The sequence below is a fragment of the Gallus gallus genome, chromosome 9 (genome assembly GCF_016699485.2).
Source record: "Gallus gallus isolate bGalGal1 chromosome 9, bGalGal1.mat.broiler.GRCg7b, whole genome shotgun sequence".
NCBI lineage: Eukaryota > Metazoa > Chordata > Aves > Galliformes > Phasianidae > Gallus > Gallus gallus.
The window spans coordinates 15801717-15823474 of record NC_052540.1 but is presented as its reverse complement, the minus strand read 5'-3'; the positions used below and the strand labels follow the sequence as shown (position 1 = coordinate 15823474).

Below are 21758 nucleotides of genomic sequence, written 5' to 3'. Positions count from 1 at the left end.
ATGGTCTCTTGTGGGATTTGTTTTACATGCATCAGAAAGCTGCCTGTGCTAACTTTGCTTTGATATCAAAGGTAAATAGAGGGTGAATGATTAAATAATTTCTATTCGGTTTTGCTGAAAGTAAAATTCCACTCAATGTAAAATGAACAGTTTTGTATCTTTATAATATAACAATGGGGGGGGGGAGGGGGAAGGAAATCTTTCTTTCTTGCATCACTAAATAATAAACTAAATTAGGATATACAGATCTCAGTCACAGTTGGGTCCTACTGTTGGGACTGTTTTCTCACCAAGGAATATATGCTCCTCAACCTTTTCTGTGTTCTGAAATCAACTGTAACTCGCCCCAAAGCTGTTCCCAGATACATCCAGAAAAAGTGATAATTCCTTAGGAAGTATGTCTTTGTAAGAAGATATGTTTGGCTCCAACATAATGGCACTGTATGTTATTCAGGAGTGACTTCCCCTATTCAAGTCCAAGAGCTCTTTCTACAGCTGGAGCTGAACATGGAACTGCTTATTCTGAGGCAGGAGTGCTCACACATTAGGATATTTCCTAAGCAGCTATTTCCATACTCAGTTTCCACTCTGTCCCCATCCAGTTTGTCTTTACCGAAAACACTGGAGAGGACGCAACAGTGTTTGTAGAAAAAGCATTGGAGCAGTGAGCCACAGTGCTTGGTATGTGTGGTAGAGCAAGACAGGGCCTGGAGAGCTTTCTATTTTTGATCTCGAACACCACAAATTGAAACTTCCCATCAACTTAAGTCTGCAAAAAGAATTGCAGGAGGGGAAATTAATTAAACAGAAGAAGCCCAGGACTTTGGTAAATATTTAAAATAATGCTCTTCTCACTTAGTGTCTGGCTTACCAGTGCTGTTCCCTCAGACCAGGGACAATGTGGGATTGCTAACCCTAAAGATTGTACTCAGGCTGTTGGATGTATAAAGGAGAGGGTTTGAGTTGGGAAACCAGTCTGACCAAGTTTGAAGGAACTGCAGAGTGAAAAATTACTAAATATAAAACAGAAATCAAGACAGTGTTAAGAAGACTTGCAGAATACTATGAGAAGCTTATGGTAGGAAGATGGAAGAGCAAACCGACTCAAAGAAAGATCAAAGAAATCTGACCTGAAATGAAAGGAGAAAGTTGTCCATGAGTTCACAGAGAAGTTACTAGGGTAAAAGAACCTGAGCCGGCAAACAAAAAATGATTTAGGATCGTTAGGAATTGGAAGAGACACCGTGCATGGGGCTAAGCATGTTGCACCTGCAGCCAAGGTCTCTCACACTTCTAGTTTTTAGTTGTTAGTAAGCTATGCAAAACCCATACATGTCATGTGCCCCAGAGAGGCATATTCTGAATTCAGGGGGCTGTATCATCAGTGAGATGGGGAACGTGCTGGCGGAGAATTAAGGAGATGGTGCTAGTAGCAGGTATTTAGCAATGGGCTCACTGGCTGCCACTGCTGAGTGTTTGGCAGCCCCTGCTCCATGGCTGTGGACTGAATGCCAAGAACCATGCCTAACGCTTCCCACCCGCAGCAAGCTCAGGGCAGCCTGGCAGATGTCCATTGGAAGTGTTCAACCATGTCTGTGACGCTGTGACAGGTCGGGGCAGGCGTGGAGCATGGAGCAGGCTCAATTCCCATGTCTGCCCAAAGGCACGGGTTGACGTTGCCAGTCGGCTGATGTAGCTGCTCGCTGCCGCTGAAAGGGGACGTTCCAACCCCTGTTCCAGCCGCAGCCTCTCACCCTTCTCTGGCATTCCTCCGTCATTTATCTCACCAAGAGGCGAAGTGATGCAGGGAGCGATGCCAGCAGCAAATGAATCATTCATTATGGTAAGGTTAGTTCTTTGGCAGACTAACCCCATGAGTTAGGCTAACAGAGATCCAATGAGTGGCTGTGCTGGCACCAGGGAAATGAGAGCAGCCAACGGGGAACCTGGATAATCTAACCATTGAGTCACTGAGTCATAAAAATTTGTTTGGAAGGGATCTCTGGAGATCATCTGGGCAAACCGCCGACTTAAAGCAAGACTATCACCAGCGTTGCAGTGGTGAATAGAAGCACCAGCTGTCTCAACTTCAGTTTATTTGTGTGTGAAATAAGGGAAGCTGAGTAACTGTTCAGTGATGTATCTCGAGATCTGTAGGTGAAAAGTATTGCCTTAGCGTGAAGGACTTCTAAGACCATGCAGTGCCGCTGAGTGCCAAGGGTAGGGCTTTTCCTGGCCTTTGTGTGGGTTTTGTGAAATATGGACTAAAGTTTTAGGTGCAAGGCTGAACTTGTTTGAATATTAAGATTTCATAAGCAAGGCTTATGAAAAAAATACAACAGTATGTCATTGAGGAAGGGATGATGCACAGACCCATCTGTTTCTCAGGAGGCTTAAAGCTAGTGGTTGCCTGGAAGCTGCTCCTGATGTGATCATGGCTGTCGTGTTCGTCTACCTAAACACGGTGATGTCAGAACAGAGGCACCTCCATTGCTCCTTTACAGTAGCTGCTTCAGACTAGATCGGTTATAACCAGTTCCTTTAAAAAATATTTGCTTTTCAACAGAGGTTTATGTAACATGTTCTCCGTGTTTCGGCACAGTTTAAAACATGAGAGATGGAAAAGAAGTTAATGAACAACATTTCAGTCAACAGCAAAGTGCTTTCTTTCTTTAGTAAATACCCATCGTGTTATGATGCAATAATAAGAAGTTCATGGTCAACCACTTTCAGTTCACTCTTCAGTACATTTTTGAGACCACATATACAAAAATCCTGCATTGCCCATGAAAGAGTTAACCGGAGACAGGGAGCATTAATACATATATATACTTTGGGATGACCTTGATCTTATTATAGAGGTCTGGGGAAGAATTACATTAGGATATTAACAGTAAATGAAAATGAGAGGGGAGAGCCCTTGAATCCTTTCTGGAGGAAGGAAGAGCCTGGTGACAGTGAGGTTCTTGTGGAAAAGGACTTCCAAGCTGACAAGAAAGCAGAAAGGGGTGGATAAGTAAAAAACACTAGAAGGCTGAGGATGCTGAGTCCAAACTGGAGCCTGCTGGCTGTTTTGAGGACATTTCAATTGGCTGAGCAGCTGAGTATGAGTTAACAAGGGGACTGAGTTCTGAAAAGAGCTAGGTTTCCATAGACGTGCACAAGGAGTTTGTGGTCCGTGCAAGGGACAGTGTGAGTCAGTGTCAGCCTGCTTTGAGTGATGCATCTCTTCACTATACCAGAATTTGTAGGCTTGCTCTGACTGCAACAGGAATTAACAGCAAACAGCCTGCGTTCCCCCTCCCTGAGGAGTATAAAAGCTATTGGCAGAGGTGGAAAGGAGAAATTGGCAGAGGTGGAAAACAGAAATTATCACAGCAAAATCTGGAGAGCTCTGTGCACTTTCGTGGGGGGAGCTGGGAGTTAGGGGGGAGTAAGGGGTGAGGTACTTTTTGACCCAGAACTCCAAGAGACTGAACACGTGAAGTTCTTTATCCCAGGCATATCTAACTAACGAGCAAATGGGATACCATACTGTGATTGGAGAACAGCAAATAAAAATGAGCTACATTTAAGAGTAGTAACTATAGAGCTGCTCAACTTGCACCAGTGGCACATAAGGCTTATGAATAAACTTAAGAGGAAAGAATAGTATGAAAGTGGGAGGGAAGGAAAGAGAAATGGAATACAATGCAAAAAATTTTTATCAATGTTGGGTCTTTTCACACTATTATTTTTAAGACCCACCATTTTCCCAGACAGGGAAAATGTGGCACATCTCCTAGGTTTTATTAATGTATCTGATATCTGCTACATGGGAAACTACTAAAAACATTACATGTGGCTGTTCTGCTGGCTCAATGAGAGACAAACCTGTGTACCATAGAAAGGAAGAATATCAGCTTGCAGGAAAGCTAATAGTGAAGTTTCTCATACATCCTAGGTTATTCGTAAAACAGATCCCGCTCTAATATATTCATTAATGTCCTCAGCAGACAAATAGGGTTTCCAGCAAGTCACTGGTAACTTTCAGTGGGCACAATAGTAGAAGAGGACTGGGATATTCTACATGAAGGGGCAGGTGACCTTGAGAATGAGAGTAACAGAATAAAAACAAAGAGAGAAAAAAGCTGAGCCATGTGGCTGGGGAGTTGGTGCAGTCAGCTCATCGGAAGCAGGAAAATCTGAGCATTTGGCCTGGTTTCAGGATGATTGGACTGTCAGCAGAAGGCATCTGAAAAAGAAATTCAGTGTGTGATCGTGTCTTGAGGAGCAGCAGACAGGGAAGTGTCTGTTGGGAGTGAGCTGCAGTTGAGGTGAGTATAGGGAAAGGCTCCTGAGATGAGCAGAGCCCCCTATACAAAAACAGATCAGGGAAACGTTTGCGAAATGAAAAATAAACGTAACAACAAAGAAGGCTTTAAAAAAAAAATATGTAGTCTTTCAGACATTATTAGTCACTGAAATCTGGACAGGTTGAACAGACTGTTTGTCTAAAATGAAGTGGTTCACCCCTACTTCCTCAGCCCGTGTTTGCACTGTGCAGTGATTGGGAAGCTGGAGGTGCAGGCCAGTCCCTGCAGGCCCAGCAGCAGCCATCGTCAGAGCAAAGGCAGTCCTGATCAGACCCATCTTTGAAAGGAAAATGAACCAGCAGAGATGGGGAGCAGCAATGTGGTGGTCATTCCATTTTCCCTGTGTGGAAGGCCAGCACACAGTGACTGCAGAGCTATTACAGATTTGTCTATGAATCCTTTAAAAAGGCGGCTTGGAGGATGCTGATAAAATAGCTTAAACTTGAGATCTACTGCAAAGGCTCGTTCAAGATCTGCTATCGCAGATGGAAAAAAACAACGGATGTAAAGTGCTGTGAGTGTATGCTCTATGCAGACCCTCTGGCAAGGCAGTTTTACACAGCTGTGTCAGTAAAGTTATGTACCTAGGTCAGATGGAATTGCAGGAGGAAGGCTGGGTTGCAGCCTCCATTTTGCAAACGTGAATCTGGAGTGACTGCCGGTGTCAGTGAGGTTACAGCAGTTGGCTTCCAGCCCAGCACTTTGGTTTGCTTGACCAACTGTCTTTTCATCTTTGCTCACAAACAGCAGCAGATAAAAGTTGGCCTTCTGCGTGCTCTCATTGGTGACTTAATCCCCAGCACGGGCTCACTTATCAGCCCTCTGTACACAAGGCAGAGTTAATTGGCTCAGATCCACCCGAGCGGAGGTCCCTGGAGCTATGCTGATTTTTACCAGAGAGATGTTGTGACCTCGCCGCTCCACTTCTGTGTGTAAAAAGAGCTCGTCAGATTTTTCGGTGAACTTAAATTAGTGATAAAAGATCTTTCCTCCGTTCATCAGTGGGGAACGTATTTGTTGTTGCGAGTATTGCTGGGGAGAGAAGCTGTTCCCAAAACAGCCCGATGCGTTTGTTCCACCTCCCCTGCTCTCAGCCCAGGCTCACACGGTGTGTTCACGTGCAAATTCCTGCGTGTTGATGTCACAGCCTCTGCTTAAGTGGCCTCTATTTGTACTAATCTTGCCTTACAAGGTAAATAAATAATCTGGGAAAATAAATAAGCAGCAGCCCAAAAAGCACGAAAAATAGCTTCAGGTGCAATACTGACTTACCAACGGTAGATGGTACTGACACATCTCGGTAACGTTTTTCTGGTGGATTTGAAAGGGCAAAAGAGGCTTAGATCTGAATCCGCTAAAAATCATAGAAGCCAAAGGCTGTAGAATATCATCTCCTCAACATCAGAGGGTGTTTAGCAGCCCAGTCACGGCCATATGTCAGTCTGTTGAGCTTTGCTGAGTTCTCAGCTGAAAAACGACCATACCGGAGAGTGGCAGGAAGCAGACCGGTTGTTAGGAGACTTTGTGAATTTTAAATCTATTTTCAGGAGTTCATAAAAAATTCTCTCTGGCCTGCACTGAGCAGCGCTCTGAAAAATTATTGCAAAGAGCTGAAAGGCCAGAGTGGAAGGCTTCTGAGATACAGCGGTGTAGGTTTTCACTCCTTATTTTAACCTCTTCTTACCCTAACCGTGTTTCTGTTCTGTATCTTAATTATCACTGAAGGAAATCCTAATCTTTCCTTGCTATGCTTATAGGATCCTGCAAATGTCATTATGTCACACTGTTTCGCTGCACTAGGGAGCCCAGGGAGCATTTCTGCCATCCTTATGCATGTGATTAACACAGATTTTTGCAATGGGTAGCAGCTCACCTGGGCTGGTTTCCATGGTGCCGTTAAGCTGCGAGTGTGGGATCTGGCACTCATTTGCTAAGAGCTGATGAGGAGTTGAAAGGGGTTTCTCCCTTTGACCTCTTTGTTCGATGTCAGTAGTGCTAATCAGTTTCCTTATCGCATTTCAAGCATTCAGATACTCTTCTTCGATACACCCTCTGCAATGTGCAATAAGAACTGGTTCAAGGGATATGATCAGTTTTGCAGTATAATGATTTCTTTCAGCAGCCACTGATACTTGCTAACCAGTACGAACCACTGCTTCCTTACTGGTAAGGTGAGTTGTGTTGTATTGCTACCAGCTAATGATGCTCACGAACAGTATAAATAGAAAGGGATGAAGATACTACAGCACAGGTTTGGTTTTGGCCACGAATGGTTTCAGTACAGCTGTCCCAGCCTTTGGGCAGGGAGCTTATTTCAGATTCTCTCTTATAGCCTATTTTATAAGTTTTATAATAACCTTCGACTGTTCATTAAAACATGAGACATGCAAAATCTGCTCATACTTACTGTGGCAGTGATAGGAACAAAAGGCATATTTTGTTAGTCTATCACTGCAGGCTAATAAAGTTCTGCACTGTGAAAAGGTGCACTGCTCACGTGCACAATAATTGTCAGAGATATGGTAAAGTCAGTTTGCCAGTGCTGCTGACTGTTGTTCTGAGCACATTTTTGTATTGCCCTTGAAGCTGAGATGACAGAGTGCTCAGAGTGGGTTCCTGGCCATTACACATGTCCAGGTATGAGTGGCTAAAAATGTTAGTGCTCTAAATCAAAGCTAGCAATCAATCCAGATCCCAGCGAAACCAATGAATGGTTTCTGTAGATTGTATGAGAGAATAGGTTGGGCTTGTACAGTCTGAGCAAATACCATTGAAATCAGTGCAAGGATGCTTATCCACTTCTGTGGATGAACACAGTCAGGCTCTGTGTTTTCTCTGTGCACACACACCCTCACCTCTGCACCCACATGTATGTACATGCACACACAGAACTACAGAAGACAGATCCCTGAAATCTATTCAGAAAGATTTTTGAGGTTAAGACTCGTCTTCAAGGAGTTTTGTTTCCTCCCAGAACAGCCAAAATTAATAAACTTTTTGTCTAAGAACATATACCAGATTTCAGTTTAGTGGTATCTGTCAGAAACAAATGCATTTCATTAGGAATTTGGGTTCTTTTTTTTTTCCAGATCACTGTGAAATAAATAATGTAAATATCCTCACTTCCAGACAGGCAAAACATATTTAAGAAATGGTTAAATATACCCGTGAGAGAGCTACCAATCAACACTTTTTTTACTAGTTTTGTTTTGCATTCTTTTCTGACTAGTGTATTCATGACCAGCTGTTTTTAGAGCTAGTAAAAATTCTCAAGCTCACATTAGGAAGGGTTTCAGTTACATGATCTGTAGCTACAGTTGTTAGAACACTTGGCAGGGCATTTAAAAATGAGAAAATTGTTTTTGTTGAGTAAAGCACCAAAGCTCTGAAACAATATTTCAGTGGACTTACAGCAAATGTTTTTGAACTTTGCCACTAATGACCAAGTGACGGGCAATTTGGTAGGCAGGGAGTTTCCAAATGTGACTTCAAGTAATGTCCACTTAATCTGTGCGAGCATTAGAAATTTCAGTGCACTTACATGAGAAGGACTTGCACCAAATTGCCCTTGACCAGTATTGCCTTATCCACATTAACGTGCTGGCTCTTTTCTCCCAGGAGTTGCCTTCGTATCGGTGGTCATGCAGCAACAGTCTCCCTTGTCTTTCTGGGTCACTTTAAATGGAGAAGCTAGAAAAGTTCAGTCAAATTCTAGCAATTTTTGCTCTTAAATGTGCACTGGCTAATAATATTTCTTTTTACTGGGCAGAAAGTACCTATCTTGTGTATCATCAGTCTCTGGCTGGCAGCTTGCACAAACCCCCATCTCCATTACAGAAGCGAGCACAATAAGAAGCAGGTTTGGACTGCGCTGATAGAGGAACTGGGGCTTATAATGGGGCAGCAGCTTGGTGCTCTCTCAGATTACTTCAGACTCCAGAGGGAAAATAAATACTGAGAGTTAAAAGAATGTATGAAATTCAGAAGGGCTACAGGAAAAACCAGCCTGCCATTCTCAGAGCAGCAAAACTAATGAAATAAGGATGGATGATTGTATCTACCACTGAGATTCATTGAGCAGGATCATGTCAGGACTCCTGATACAGGATGGAGGGCACAACTGCCAGTGTTCTGTGCCACTGCTTCCCTGGGGAGGGGTGGAGGGCTGGAAAAGGAGGGGAGGAGGAGGCAGGAATGACCTTGCCCAGATGAGGGTGGGGATGTGTGGGAAGGGCCCCTTGCTCTGTGCATGCAGCCGAAGCACTCTCCTTGCGCCCACAGCCCTGGTCTTCTGTGCTGCCTGCAGCCACTCCAGCACTGGGCCATCCCTACTGTTCAGTCCCAGAATTTGCTCCCCAGCCTGCTGCCTGAACTGCTGGCTGCTCCCAGACTTCACACACTTCTTGCTGGTGTTCCAAGCCCCATCTCCCCATCCTTAGGCCCAGCAATCCGCAGGCACTAGCAATTTTTGGAGTGATGCTTGCCCCTGGGTGGGCTGGCAAAGCTCCAGCTGCAGTGCAGCCAAGGGGCTGGGAGACATCGGCAGCATGGAGAAGGGCAGCTCTGCAGAGCTGCTGTTTGCTGGCTTACTGGCCCGTCTCAAATGCCCTGGGATTAAATATAAGCCCCAATATTTACTCCTTGAAATGATTCCTGGTTTTATTCCGCAGTCACTGCCTCCATATAAAAATTTGGAAAATAAAGCAATAGAGCCAAAGCAGATCAGCTTGAGTAGTGTCAAAGAATCTGGATGGTGGTCTTATTTTTAGGGTAGAAGTGGTCATTGCTTTGCACGCTGAGTGAACAGAGGATGCAAAATCCATAAGGAAATGAAACATTTGGCTTCATTCAGACATCACAGTTTGTCTCTTAACCAGTATTGCAACTAAAGGCATCGAGGAAGTTAAATACTGGTGGGGTTGGGTGAGATTTTTTTGTGGTTGCGTAATGAGAATTATGGCATATTTCTGCTTTTTTGAAGGGAGACTGAACTGGAGTGTAACTAACATTTGTCATGGTACCACCAGTCAAGTTCAATATGCTGGAGTGGAATTGGGGGTGGGGGTGGGTGGGGAAGCAGGAGGAATAATTCAGTCCTACAGCCATTACTTAAGGGCTGGAAAGCAGGACAGCATGGGGACGTGGCAGTTCCCTGACAGTTGCTTTTGTCCTACCCCAGACAGTTGTAACAATTACACTTACACTTAATTACTGCACTTAGATTGTGGTAGGCTAAAGCATTCAGTAGCATAGGAGGTGTTAAGAAGCAGAATGCATTTTAAATTTAGAAAATCCCCTTGAGAAATATCCTTATTTCACACTTATTATTAGTAAAGCCAGCTTTGGAGAGAAAATTTTTGCTTCCATGACTGGAACGAGTGTCTTCAGCAAGAAGCAGGTGTACAGAAATCTCTCGTATGGGGACAGCGATGCTCCATCTGTTCTGAAAATCTAGTAGCTGCTGAGTCATCTCCCATGCTGTGTGTATTTGACATATTTTTTAAAGGTTATTAATACTGGGGCACTGAATGCTTAACTGATATATATGTTTTTTATATCTTATTTCATTTTCCTGAGAGCCTGAATGTAAATACTTGTCTGATCCTGCCACTGTTAAATTCAATGACTGAACTCCTTGTTTGTTCCAATGGTGGAGGTTTAATGTTGCAGGCTTATATAATTGAAATAAGTGACCCACAGTGATACAAGGCTCAGGTCCAACAGACAGGGCATTTTCTTCTTAAGCTGTTTATAGGTGTGAATTAAGATGCCTATGAAAAACGCTTTACCATTTCTTCCAGATTCACCCTTGTAGCAAAATACATGCAGAGCAAGCACAGTTTGTAGGGGGAGGACTGGAGCAAAAAATTACAGCCAACGTGTTGTGCTGCTCACAGCCTTGGCTGGGGCTGTCAACACCCTGCAATGTCTGTGGTGCTGCTTACGGCTGACTTTGTCAGTTTGCTGTGCTCGTGGTGCATCTTGTGCGTCTTTGGAAATGTGGGTACTTGTTTTGCTGCCTAATTGGAAGCAGAACTCATTTGAAAATGTATTTGCTTTCCCTCCAGGGATGGTACTATACCAAAATACAGAGTATGCTTTGGCTTAATTTAATAAGTCATAATCTCTTCTCATATTTTATTACATTTTAGTGAGAGGTGATTTTTTCCAGAGATGACTCAAAATAATACAAAAGAAACAACCTTGTCCTGTGAACAAAGCATGAATTATGGCTGATAAAATCAAGATAGTTTGAAGGCTTGCCAGCACAAAGAATGAACTCCCTTGGATTCCTAACGTACAGAGTAATGTCAGCAAGCCCAGATTTCCCGAGTAATTTTGAAGTTTAAAGGAACCTTAAGGACACTCAAAGGAAATCAGTAGAAAGAAAAAGTTTCATATTAATGCAGAAAAGAATTACTGTGAAACGAGGAAAGGAACGAGCTGATTTCTGCTGTTCTGATGAAGACCCACAGCTTGCAGTGCTCTAGGACACACTTAACCGGTGCCTTTTGGATGTGGATGTTGTGCTCATTGCAAACTGCCATCTCGAGGAAGGATGTAATGCTGCGTGTGGAAGTGGCAGCATCAGCAGAACGAGGTGTTCGCTTGGTTTTGTGAGTCTGTTCCACACGGCATAATGGACTGAAGCTCCATTGCCTGTATTATCTCACAGCTCCTTGCCAGGTGCTGTTCAAGACACAAGCTTTGGCTTTTAATGCCATTTATGGGTGGAATACAGCATATTGTGCTGGCTCAGACGGGAGGTGTAAATCCAGCAGGTAGCTATAACTGAACCTTCAGAGATTTGCATTGTGAATCTCATATATTTGGTAACTGGTGGAGCTGCTGTTTATTTTTATGTTGGAGAACATCTTTCTGTCAGGCTTTCCTACAAAAGGAAGTGGAACTGATTCAAAGAATGAATATATGGGCTTTTACAATATACTGAGCTCATGTTTAAGGTTTCCAATAAATTCATAAAAATTCTTCCTATAAAGACCTGTAGAAGAGTCTCTCATCAGCTTCTCTGTAGCAGAATGCAAGAAATCAACTGGCTTCAGTGTAGAGTATGTCTTGTATGCTAAAATCAGCGCCAGCTCAGTAAAGAACAAAATAATGCATGTGAACACTTTTACATCAGGGACGTGCTTCCAGGTTTTGGATGCAGGTAGACGTGTGCCTGCATTTTTCTCACTGAGTGTAGGTATGAAAGAGCTGATTGCACAAGCATGAAAGGCTGTCTCACACTTCAGTGTGGTCTGAGGAACTTCGTCTCACACTGGATGAGCACACATGATGTATGGTCTCAGCGTTTCTGGAATGACAAATAATGCAAAAGGCTGCTCTTACAGCATGGCAAATCATTCATTTTCCTACACGAGAGTTTTCAGAAGGCATCCACCAACTGTGAACCTCAGTGCTGTGTGCGCTATTTGAGATTTGTAATCACAGCGCTTCTCTGCTTCGTGCGTAGGAGTTGTGTTCCTGAGTGTTCCCCACTGATGTGATCTCAGTGGTCTTTGGTGCTTTCTAGAGAAGGGCCTCTTCAAAACTGCGATTCTCAGAAATTAGCCACGTTATGCCAATGGCACTATTTAAAAACAATGCCTGAAGATCATATTCCAGGTTTTTCCAATCTTTTTTCTATCCTGATAAAGGCTCTCATTCTGTGCAGTTGTGAAGGTTTCCACGGAGCTGATCTGGGCGGGCGTCAGTGTTAGGAAGACACAGCAAAGGTTTCTAAAATCTTTCCATGGGTTATTATTTTGTTTTGCTTTCTAAGTTGTCACCAATAGATCGATACTTCTTCCACGGCACAGTGAGAACCAAAGCTAGACCTGTGTCTGGGTGTGCTTCTCAGTGCTGCTTTCATGGTGGGAGTCAGTACCATTTGCTGCAGAATGCATGGTGTCTACAGGGTAACGAACGCTTTGTCTATGTGGGAATTAAACTGATGCACACATTTAAGGACAGGTGAAAATTAGTTTGAACATACTTGTTCTGGTGTAGGAGAGGTTTGTCTGAGTTTAGCTTCAAGTGGGACTCGAAGAGACATCATCTCCAGGTATTTTTCCACCCTGCAAAATTACTGAGTTAACTGTGCTTTCTCTGCTTAATGTTCCAAAATTGTGGACCTGGTGTGAGGTCCACAAGAGGTGTGCACTTACCTAGGGGCAGTAAGTGCTCTTTTCCTGTCTGACACTTTGCTTGCCCAAGTGACTCAGGCCGTCTGCTGTGATAAGCCGTGATCAGACACCTGATTCTGGATGCAGTTGTGCTGGAAAAGCCCAAGGGTTGTTGTCTCCTCGTCCTCCCTCCCCTCGCTGACCCCTCCCAGTGGTTTCTCACCGTCTCCTGCCAGATGTTATCACATCCTCAGATTGTTTGCAGAGATGTTCAGAAGAGTGCCTTTAAGATGCTTCTGCCCAAATCCTCTGGGTTAGTGAGTAGCTATAACTTAAGCCATTTTAAGTAAACCTGTCTTGTTTTGATTGATAGGGATTGGGACTGCTTAAGTGATCAGCTTAAGAGGGGCCGTCTGTCCTTTCTGCCTGCTGCTCTGGTGACAGGGCCGTGACAGGTAACAGGAGACAGTGAGCACTCCCGTGTTTGCAGACCACAGCTGCCCAGCATCCCAGAGGAGCCCCTCAACCTCAGTGACACCCGCTGTTGTGGGCTCGCACTCCTGGCTGCTGGCGCTCTGCAGCCCAGCACACGGTCTGTCCGTGCCTCTGTTTCTGCGTGCATTCACAGCCATCTTCACGTGAGAGTTAATTGTAGAGCAATTTGATCTCCTTGGTGCTGGGTTACAGGCAACTCGTGCTACTTCTGCACTTCTTACAAATTACTTTTTTTTCTTTCTTGTGTCTCAAGTAAATGAGAAGGGAAATTTGTATTCACAATGGGAAACTATACTTCACTTTGAAGGATGTTGTTTATGCCGATGACTCACTACTGGGATTGTTGCTCTGTTAAGTGGCCCAGCAAGGAATCCTCCTTCTCAGCCCTCATCAGAACAAGCACACAATTCCCCCAAACAATGTGTCAAACTAGTTTCTGTCCATACAGAGGGCTAAAATCTGTTGTCTAGGTGTTCTAAGCCTGTAATGTGGTCTAAGTAACTCTTCCAGGGGAACAGCGAGAAGTAGAATACTGCTTCTCTGGCTGGAAGGATCCAGAATTGAGCCCTTAAAATGAAAATGAACAACAGTTCCTTGGCAGTGTGGCAGAGGTCAGTGTGCAAAGTGAGTGATTTGGTAATACTGCTGGAGCCCAGGAATTAAAAATCTATTTTAAAGCAAGTAGCCTTCCAGAAAATTCTCACTCTTCAAATTATTTTAAGATGCTTTCGGTTCTCCCAAGATGACATGATGGATGGTGAGAAAAGCAAATTAAACATACCGAGTTTAAGCTGGTTTACTGCTTAACTGTGTCCTTCACTGGGTTTACTGTTTTTTATTTTAAGCTGCGAAAGAGTTATTACCATCTTAAAGCTGGGAGCTGCAGTCTCCAAATCTGTATAAGATCATGCAAAAGTAAATGGGACAGTTAACTGACAGCCGCTGACATGACTTACTGCTGGAAGCTCACACAAGCTTCTGACATGAAAATCCTACCCGTGAAGGCACAGAACCGAATCCTGTCACCACCTGAGGCAAGCACAGCTCCAGCACAGCAGCTTCGGGTGCGGCTGTGCCCACACCACCAGGCAGAAGTACAGGGCCTGCCCTTCTCTGCATCCTCATGGAGCTCTCCATGGCCTGCCATCACCTGGGATGCTGTGGGCCCAGGGCTGCTCCTTCCCCAGCAGGGTGGAGCCAGGGATGGGAGCTGGGGCAGGGAGGGCAGCGCGAGGGGTCTTTCCCTGCTACTCTTGTTTTTCTGACACATTTCCCCTTGCTCCCTACAAAGGCTCATTTTCTCTGGCTGATTTCAGAAGCAGTGGGAGATGCCCATGTGAACCCAGTGCTGTAAAAGCGTGCAGAAACCTAGCTTAGACTTGGAGCCTGGCCTAGCCAGATCAGCAGTAAAATTTTCAAAAGAGAAGAGGAAAAAAGCTATTTCCCATCACAGGAGCAGTGGGGTGTTTTCCATGGGAACAATGATGTTCTGGTTAAGTTCTAAGAACTTTTCTAATTATTAGGCCAAACCAATGTGAAAGCTGATGTCAGCAGGAAGAGCTGATGGGAGGAATTATAATTCTGTCTGGGGCCATATGAAAGCATTATACCATGTCTTGCTCCAGACTTTGCATGACTCATTTTCCTCCTGGTCAGAATCTTGTATTGAAGTGCAGACTGGCAGTTCTCTGGATCTTTCCTTGTGCCAAAACTGCTGTGCAGCTGAATTTGTTTTGTTGTTTTCTTTTCCAGTGCCACTGTGAGAAGTACCATCAATAGAATTTCTGTGCTGTGGAGGGAGCATCAAGCAAAGCATCACGCTGCGTGGGGCAGTAATTGCAACACTCGCTGCTGATTTATTGTCAGCACATTCTCTTGTGGAAGGAGTCCTTCCTCTGTTCTATCCGTAAAACTCCACTGATTTCAGGAGCAATTACAGCTGCATGCCACTCCTCAGTATCTGCCTCTGAGCATTTAGATCTTTATTGTGTGTAGATTTTCTCTAGGAATCTATTTGCTGCTGAGACCCACATTAGACACCACACTGTATAACGCTTTGAACTTAAACTGTAATCTTCCACCTGTAAAACGGAGGTTTTGCCCCTTGATTAGAAAGCATTTTTTAGAAGCAGGTCCACCGAGCGATCTATCTCTTTCCTCCCCTTTCAGCTCATCCCAGCGCTCACTGGTGTCACTGGAGAAGTACCAGCAGGTACAGCTGGACTGGATTCCAAGATACTCTGAAGAGACAGAGAGACAGTCACCTTTTTAATGACGCTGTCAGTAGGTGAAGCAGGTTATAGGACTGTAAATCTAAATTTTGCAGGAAGCAACAAAGCAAGCAATTGCATCATAGGAAATGGGCAGAACCTGAAAATGATCAAGTCTTCAAATCAGAGAGGAAATCTTCTCAGCTGCCTTGAGATCTGTGCCCCTTGTGTCCAGCTGGTGAGTGAAGGCACCACGCCAGCAGCAGCCGCATTCATTCACAGGTGTATTGCTGAATCCTTGGGCAATCTTTCTGGTCTATAACCTGGAAGTCTTTGTTATATTTCAAGCCTGCTTGAATGTTCGCATGGTTAAAACATTCAAATGCTTCTGTCACACCCACAGAGCACTGGCAGAGCTTCCCTTCCCTGGCCCTCTCCTGGGTGGCTGTGGCAGGGGTGCGACTTCTCAGCCAAGGTGGGCATTCAGTGCCTGCCCTGCTGGGTCCATGCTCAGCTCTGCTGTGAGATCTCCATTCACACTCGAGATTTCCCCAGACTCAGACACATGGATACTCAGAACTTCTCAGTTTATGCATTTGAGAATACATAATTGCACACACTCCACTGGCTTCGCATGGGATTTGAAATACGATTGCTTTTTATTCAGTAGGACAAAAATACGGAGCTACAAACAAAAAACCCACACCTACTGTATACCTATGATTCCCACTTCTATTTCTTTACTGCCATGGGCTTCATTCAGAGTCCTGTAAGTTGATCAGGTTTTCTTCGCAGTTCATCTTCTGACTTTTGAATCCGTAATCTCTTTCAGCCGTTTGGTTTCTACCTCAGCTAAGTCAGAATGTGTACGGTGCAAAAGCATTCCTTTCTTCTTCCTCGTCTTCTTCTCCAAATCTTGTGTGTGCTGCTGCAAGTCTGTTTCTATTTCCCAGAGATTGGTCTATCTTGATTTATGTGTTTGGTTTTGATAATTTTTTGTGCTGCAAACAGCAGTCCTCTGCACAAGAGCTGGAAGAAATGACTTCTCCTGCTCCGTCTTATCTTCTCCTGACGATGCCTCCTCAAACAGATAAGCCTCTTTCCATCACTCCTTCCCTGTTTTCTGATGCAAATTCATAAAACTGGAATTAAAATTCATCCTGCTGCAGCATGTGGTGGTTTCCCTCTCGACAGTTTTCTGAGTGAGAGCAGCAAGTGTGAAGGTGTTGAAAAGCAGCCCGCAGTGCGCCGTGTCAGCTGTAGCTCTCTAGCAGGAAACACTGCCGTAGCGAGATCAAAACCTGATATTAGCATGGTGTCCCGGGTAATGCTGCTGTTCTTTTTGTTCTCTTAGCGAACACGCTATTTTCCTGCTTCACTGCATCTGTAGCACACTGGCCGTGGCAACTGTCATTATTCAGGGATGGTCTATCATGCTTTTCAGTGGAAAATTGGATTCTTGACAAAATCATTTTACTTAAAGTTTTGTCTTTGGTAGGAAATCTTCCCTTTTTTATCAAGAGCCTTTCAAAAAGGAGGTTGTTTTCTGTTTTGTTTTTTCTTTAACTTGAAATTTTAGCATTTTTTGTCTTTAATTTATCATTGTTAATTTTCATGGAACGTAGGGACAGATGTGTTTATATTTTCTGTCTGTTTTTTATGGCTCACAATAGCACTGACTCTTGTGGTTCTTCAGAATTCTGCTCAAGTGCCAAAGAAGGAACAGAGGGCCAGTATCTATTTCACACTTTTATCAGGATAAATCCACGCTAGCGCCACTGGAGCCGGGGGAGTTTCTCTGTATATGTGTCAGTCTGTCCACAGGGCTTCTCGACTGATGGTGCAGTGGGTCAGAGCTCCCTGGTGGAGACACGGCTTATATTGGCAGGAGAACAGTAATCTTTCGCCAATATACTTCAAACTGGTTTCTTGTACTGCGTAAACTATGTCTGGATGAAAACTAGTTTCTGCTGACACTGCTTTTCTTAGAAGTATGATTTCTATCCTCTGATGAGGACAGACAGTCCAAGGAACAGACGTGGGCTCAGATGCGGTAGCTGGTCCTGCATGTCTCTGGATGGCCCTGCAAGGAGGTTTTTGCTCTTGTTGCTCAGTTGTGGCAAAAGCAGGTAATCCCTTACCTCCCATCGCTCACCCCAGGGGTACTGGGATCACAACTGTCAAGGAGCAAGAAGATTCGGCAGGGAAAGCATTTCCCTCTGCTAACCTCGTGGACATCTGTGTTCATCGCTGTGACCCACCAACAGTCTGTCCTCTAGGCGATAAGCCACTGTGCCCCGAGGTGCTCCTGGCACCTCCCGAAGTGCAATCTAAGGTGCATGTCAGCACTGATTAAATGGAAGCTTTATAGCAGGCGGTTTGGGCCTTGATTGTTTCAGAAGCACCAGTAGTCAGGGAGCTGGATCGCTTGGGCTGTCAGCTGCGTGATTTAGTGTGACTCCTACAGGGAGTAATGAAGGTTGTGATAAACTGCAATGTAAGAAGCCGGTAAATAACTTTTATGGTAAGAATGTATTTGGAAACACTGAATAATGGTGACCGGTGTCACAGATCTTATTGAAAGGTGCTTTCCAGAGTTATGTATTTAAATGGACACAGTGGGCCTAAGCCATCTCCTGGAACTCAGCTGAAATCAATAGAATGACTCCAGGGTTGATTTAAAAAAAGCAAATGCCATCTGTAACGTTACATTCTTATTGATAGCACAAAGCAATTAACTCCACTGGAGAAGAGGAGTACATGTGTTTATATTAATACTGATTTATTACGTTATTACTTCTGTAACACAAAACAAAACTTCCAAACCCTGGCATACACTTGTTTCTCTATCTTGGTCTGTTTATCAGTTCTTTTTATCACAAAGCCCACACAAATGAAGAGAGACATTTATTATGTTCCTTTATTTTGCAGTGCATAATTCAAATTTGGAAATACTGCTTTCCAGAAGAAATACGCATTTATTTTTAATACTTTTCTACCATTTTATTTTCAATGGGTTATTTTAAGAAATGGGCACATTTGGGTTTTTATTTTTATTGTTTTTAAATTCAGCAAACTCTGTAAAGCACAGTGAAAAACTGAACCTCAGGTTCTTGTGTTAGGTAGAATTAGATCAATGGAGTCTTCCTAAAAGTTATACATGAGTCCTTTTATGATTTCAAGTGGCTTTCAGCCAACGTTCTTTGCTTTTCTAGCAATATTTTCAGGGTAAATAACTGAAGTCACTCTGCAACGCTGTTTGCTTTTGGCACATTGTACCATGGATGCCATACGTGGGACAGGCGCTCCTATTGACTGCAATTAGAATTTGGTTTGATGACGCTCAAAGCGTCTGCCCACGTGGAGCTGATGTTCTCAGGAAGTTCTCTGCAAAGTTCACAGCACTTTGCTCTCTGCTTCCTGTGCTTCGGGCGCTCCGGGAGTGCAGCAAGCTGACTTTCTGCTTGGTTGGTACCTGTACTGACTGTGATGTGTGACTCGGGCACACTGACAGATGGAAAATTAGGAAAAGTCCTCGTCTGTCAGAATTGAAATGATTCATAAAGTGGGATTCTTTTCCACCACTCTCCTAATTCAGCCAAAGCACACAGCTCCTTTTTCGGAATGCACATGACGGGATGTTTTGACATTTTTGAAACAGAAATCTTCATATTTTCACTTCAATTGAAGCTGCTTTCTGCTGTGAGGTTTCAGAAAATGGAAAGCAGAAGTTTTAAGTGAAAGAAATAAAAGAAAATAGGAACAAAAAGTTAAACAAAACAAACCAACAAAACACCCTGAGTGGCCTAACCTGAATGCTTCTTTCAGCTTTCAGTTTGCTGGATTTCTACATCTTCCTTTCTTCACTGCAGCACAGAATGCAAAGGATTGACAAAGCAGGGTCCTTTGATTAATGCAGAGGTTCCTCTTGCTCGGCAGCACACATGTGAAGTTGTGATGTAGCAAATCACTAGGGCTCAGATTGGTGCCTGGGCTGTGTTCTGACATTTCCAACCGTTCTGTGAAATTGCAAGTTTTTCCTTTCTGTCCCTGCCTCCCTTGCAGTACTGCAAATTATATCTTTCAATCAAATTAGCAAAATGCTTTTCATACCTGCACAAAGGGATTCAAATAGTGATAGTGTATTTAAAATGCATATAAAAATATAAGAGTGTCAGAGCAGATTAGAAAATTGGCAATCACAGTCCTAATGCTCTTTATCTGTTCCCTTCCTAGGAAGTGGCTGAGGACTCCTGTGCTGTGTCTGTCAGAATTGCTGGTGCTGCCCGTGCACGCAGCCCTGTGCCCGACTGGCCATGAGTTACTGAGTTCCTACATGGATGAGCTGCCACGTGGAGGGCCGATGTCCCGGCACAAGGACGTGCTGCTCCTCCCGGTGTGGATGCAGTTGCCAGCCCCAGAAAACTTGTACACAGGTAAAGTAATGCAGTTATCCACTACCGTGGGTTACGCTGTCATTCTGTATTAAGACAAATTAGTGTACTCGGAAGCAATCAGAAGTAATTACTCTTTAAGAAACAATAGGCATCACTCTGTGGCTTCTATCTGACAGCTAAAGAACTTGGCTTCCTGTGAAAAACCCATACAGCTTAATCTTCGTGTGTCAGATCATATTTCTCTGTCTTCTCTTGGTAAATGTTTACATTGCTGCAGCAAAAGGGGCACTGTGTGATCTTGACTAACAGGGGACTTGTGTGCTTAGAGATAGTAATGGGATCCAGTATCTGCCTGCTATCTCTCTCAAGATGAACACAAAGAAGGTTTGTAGGTACAGAATAGTACCACCGCAGGGGCTTGAGTGGTCCCACTCAGGACTAAATCCCGGATCCATGAAACCACCTCCTGCTTCTACATGAGCTGACACTGCAGTAAAACAATGATAGGAAATGAAATAATAACAAATGAGCACTGTTCTTTTGCTCTTCAGGTAAGGACATGAATGATGTTTCAGCTGGTTCACTTGAGGAGTGTAAATATTTGCACTGAATCCTGCACCCACCCCCACTGCTGCATTTTCATGCCCATCACCTGCCTGTCATTTAGATGTTCTCTTAAAGATCAAACCCTTCCTGAAGGCTCCAATGGGATCTTTGAAATGTTACAGAAATCTGAAGTCAGTGTGTGAGTAGAGCCCATTTTATATTCTCTAGGAGGAAGTATGGGATTCATTGCAATGAAGATTGTGCAAAATAGTGGCAGATTGAGATCCAGGTGAGCTCCATACTTGTAGTGCCTATCAAGCACATCTCTTTCTCAGGTTGTAGAGGGAGACTAAATTTCAGATCCTGGCAAATCTGTTACCTCTGTACTTCCTTTTAGTTTTGCTTTCATCACTGGTGCTGCCCACAGAGGGCTGTTCCATCCAAACTTACATTTGTGGTAGGTTGTGGAAATGGAAGACTAAGTAACAACAAAGTGATCTCATGGTTATACAGTTAAGCAGTGTATAGGAAATCTGCATTCAGTTCCTGGCTTTGTTTTGGATGTCCTGTGTAACTGAATACGCAGTTTCTGTTCACCTCAGTTCTCCTTCCATCATAAATAACCATCAGAGGGTGATTGTGAGGATGTATTCACTGGTGAGAGATTGAAGCATTCCACATTACTGGGTATTTGGAGACAAAATAGCAGTAGGACAGTTAAAAACTGTTCTGTAATTGGGTTTTGCTGTATCTGTGAGAGCTAACAATGAGACACGGCTGTTAAGATGGGTCTCTTTCATCAGACTAAACTTTGGTTGAACTTAATTAGTCTTCAGGAGATAGTACAACTCTCAGTAAACTGTTTTTCCTGTTTTCTTCGTGATGAGAGTGGTGTAGCACTGGAACACCCAAAGAGCCTCTGAAATCTCCATCCGTGGACATTTTAAAGATGCGGCTGTGCCAAGCCATGGTTGGCCCAACGTGGTGCTGGCAGTAGTTCTGCTCTGAAGGGGAGGGCTGGGAATCTCTGGATTCTCCAGAGTGGCTCCTCCAAGCAGCGGTTCTGTGATTCCATGGTTTCCACTAGGTTTGCTTTACATGGAAACGTCAAAGTTATTTTAGGAAATATCTGTAGATGTGAGCAGTGGAAGCAAACAAAATAGGAGTTTATTATCATTTAGTACTTGTATTAAATAAGTATTCTAAAAAAGACAAACACTCTAATAGCCTTGTGTTCTGTTTCTCACAAAGCAATACTAAGGATAGGTGTTAGGTAATAATGTCCTCTTTTTATGTTAGATCTATTGGTTATGCGTATTACATCATACTTAATTTGATAGGTCCATACTTTTATCACTTCTGTACAGTAATACTGAGACAAAAAAATGGTCAAGCATTAACTTTACAATCATGCTGCAAAATGCAGCTCAAATAAGCATCTTATGAGGGTACTTGAGGCTGAAATATCTTCCTTACCTACAGAAATTCCAAAATAACGCATAAATGCTGTTGCTATCCCACTAATGGGAAGTATTTGCTCTTTCTTATGTTAAAGGTAAATCATTATTCCTTATTTCTGTCTTAAGCTCAAGGTCCAAATAGTCCCCTCTCTGTAACAGAAACCAG

The 21758-nt window shown here is 43.6% G+C and overlaps 1 protein-coding gene across 1 annotated transcript in view; it reads left to right on the top strand.

Annotated features, from left to right (window-relative positions):
• Nucleotides 1-21758, top strand: part of SENP5 (SUMO1/sentrin specific peptidase 5) — a 138054-nt gene that overhangs the window by 75367 nt on the left and 40929 nt on the right. The window contains exon 4 of the mRNA XM_040705719.2: nucleotides 19426-19625. The gene's annotated coding sequence lies outside the window, so the exon portion shown is untranslated. The remainder of the gene's footprint in view (nucleotides 1-19425; nucleotides 19626-21758) is intronic.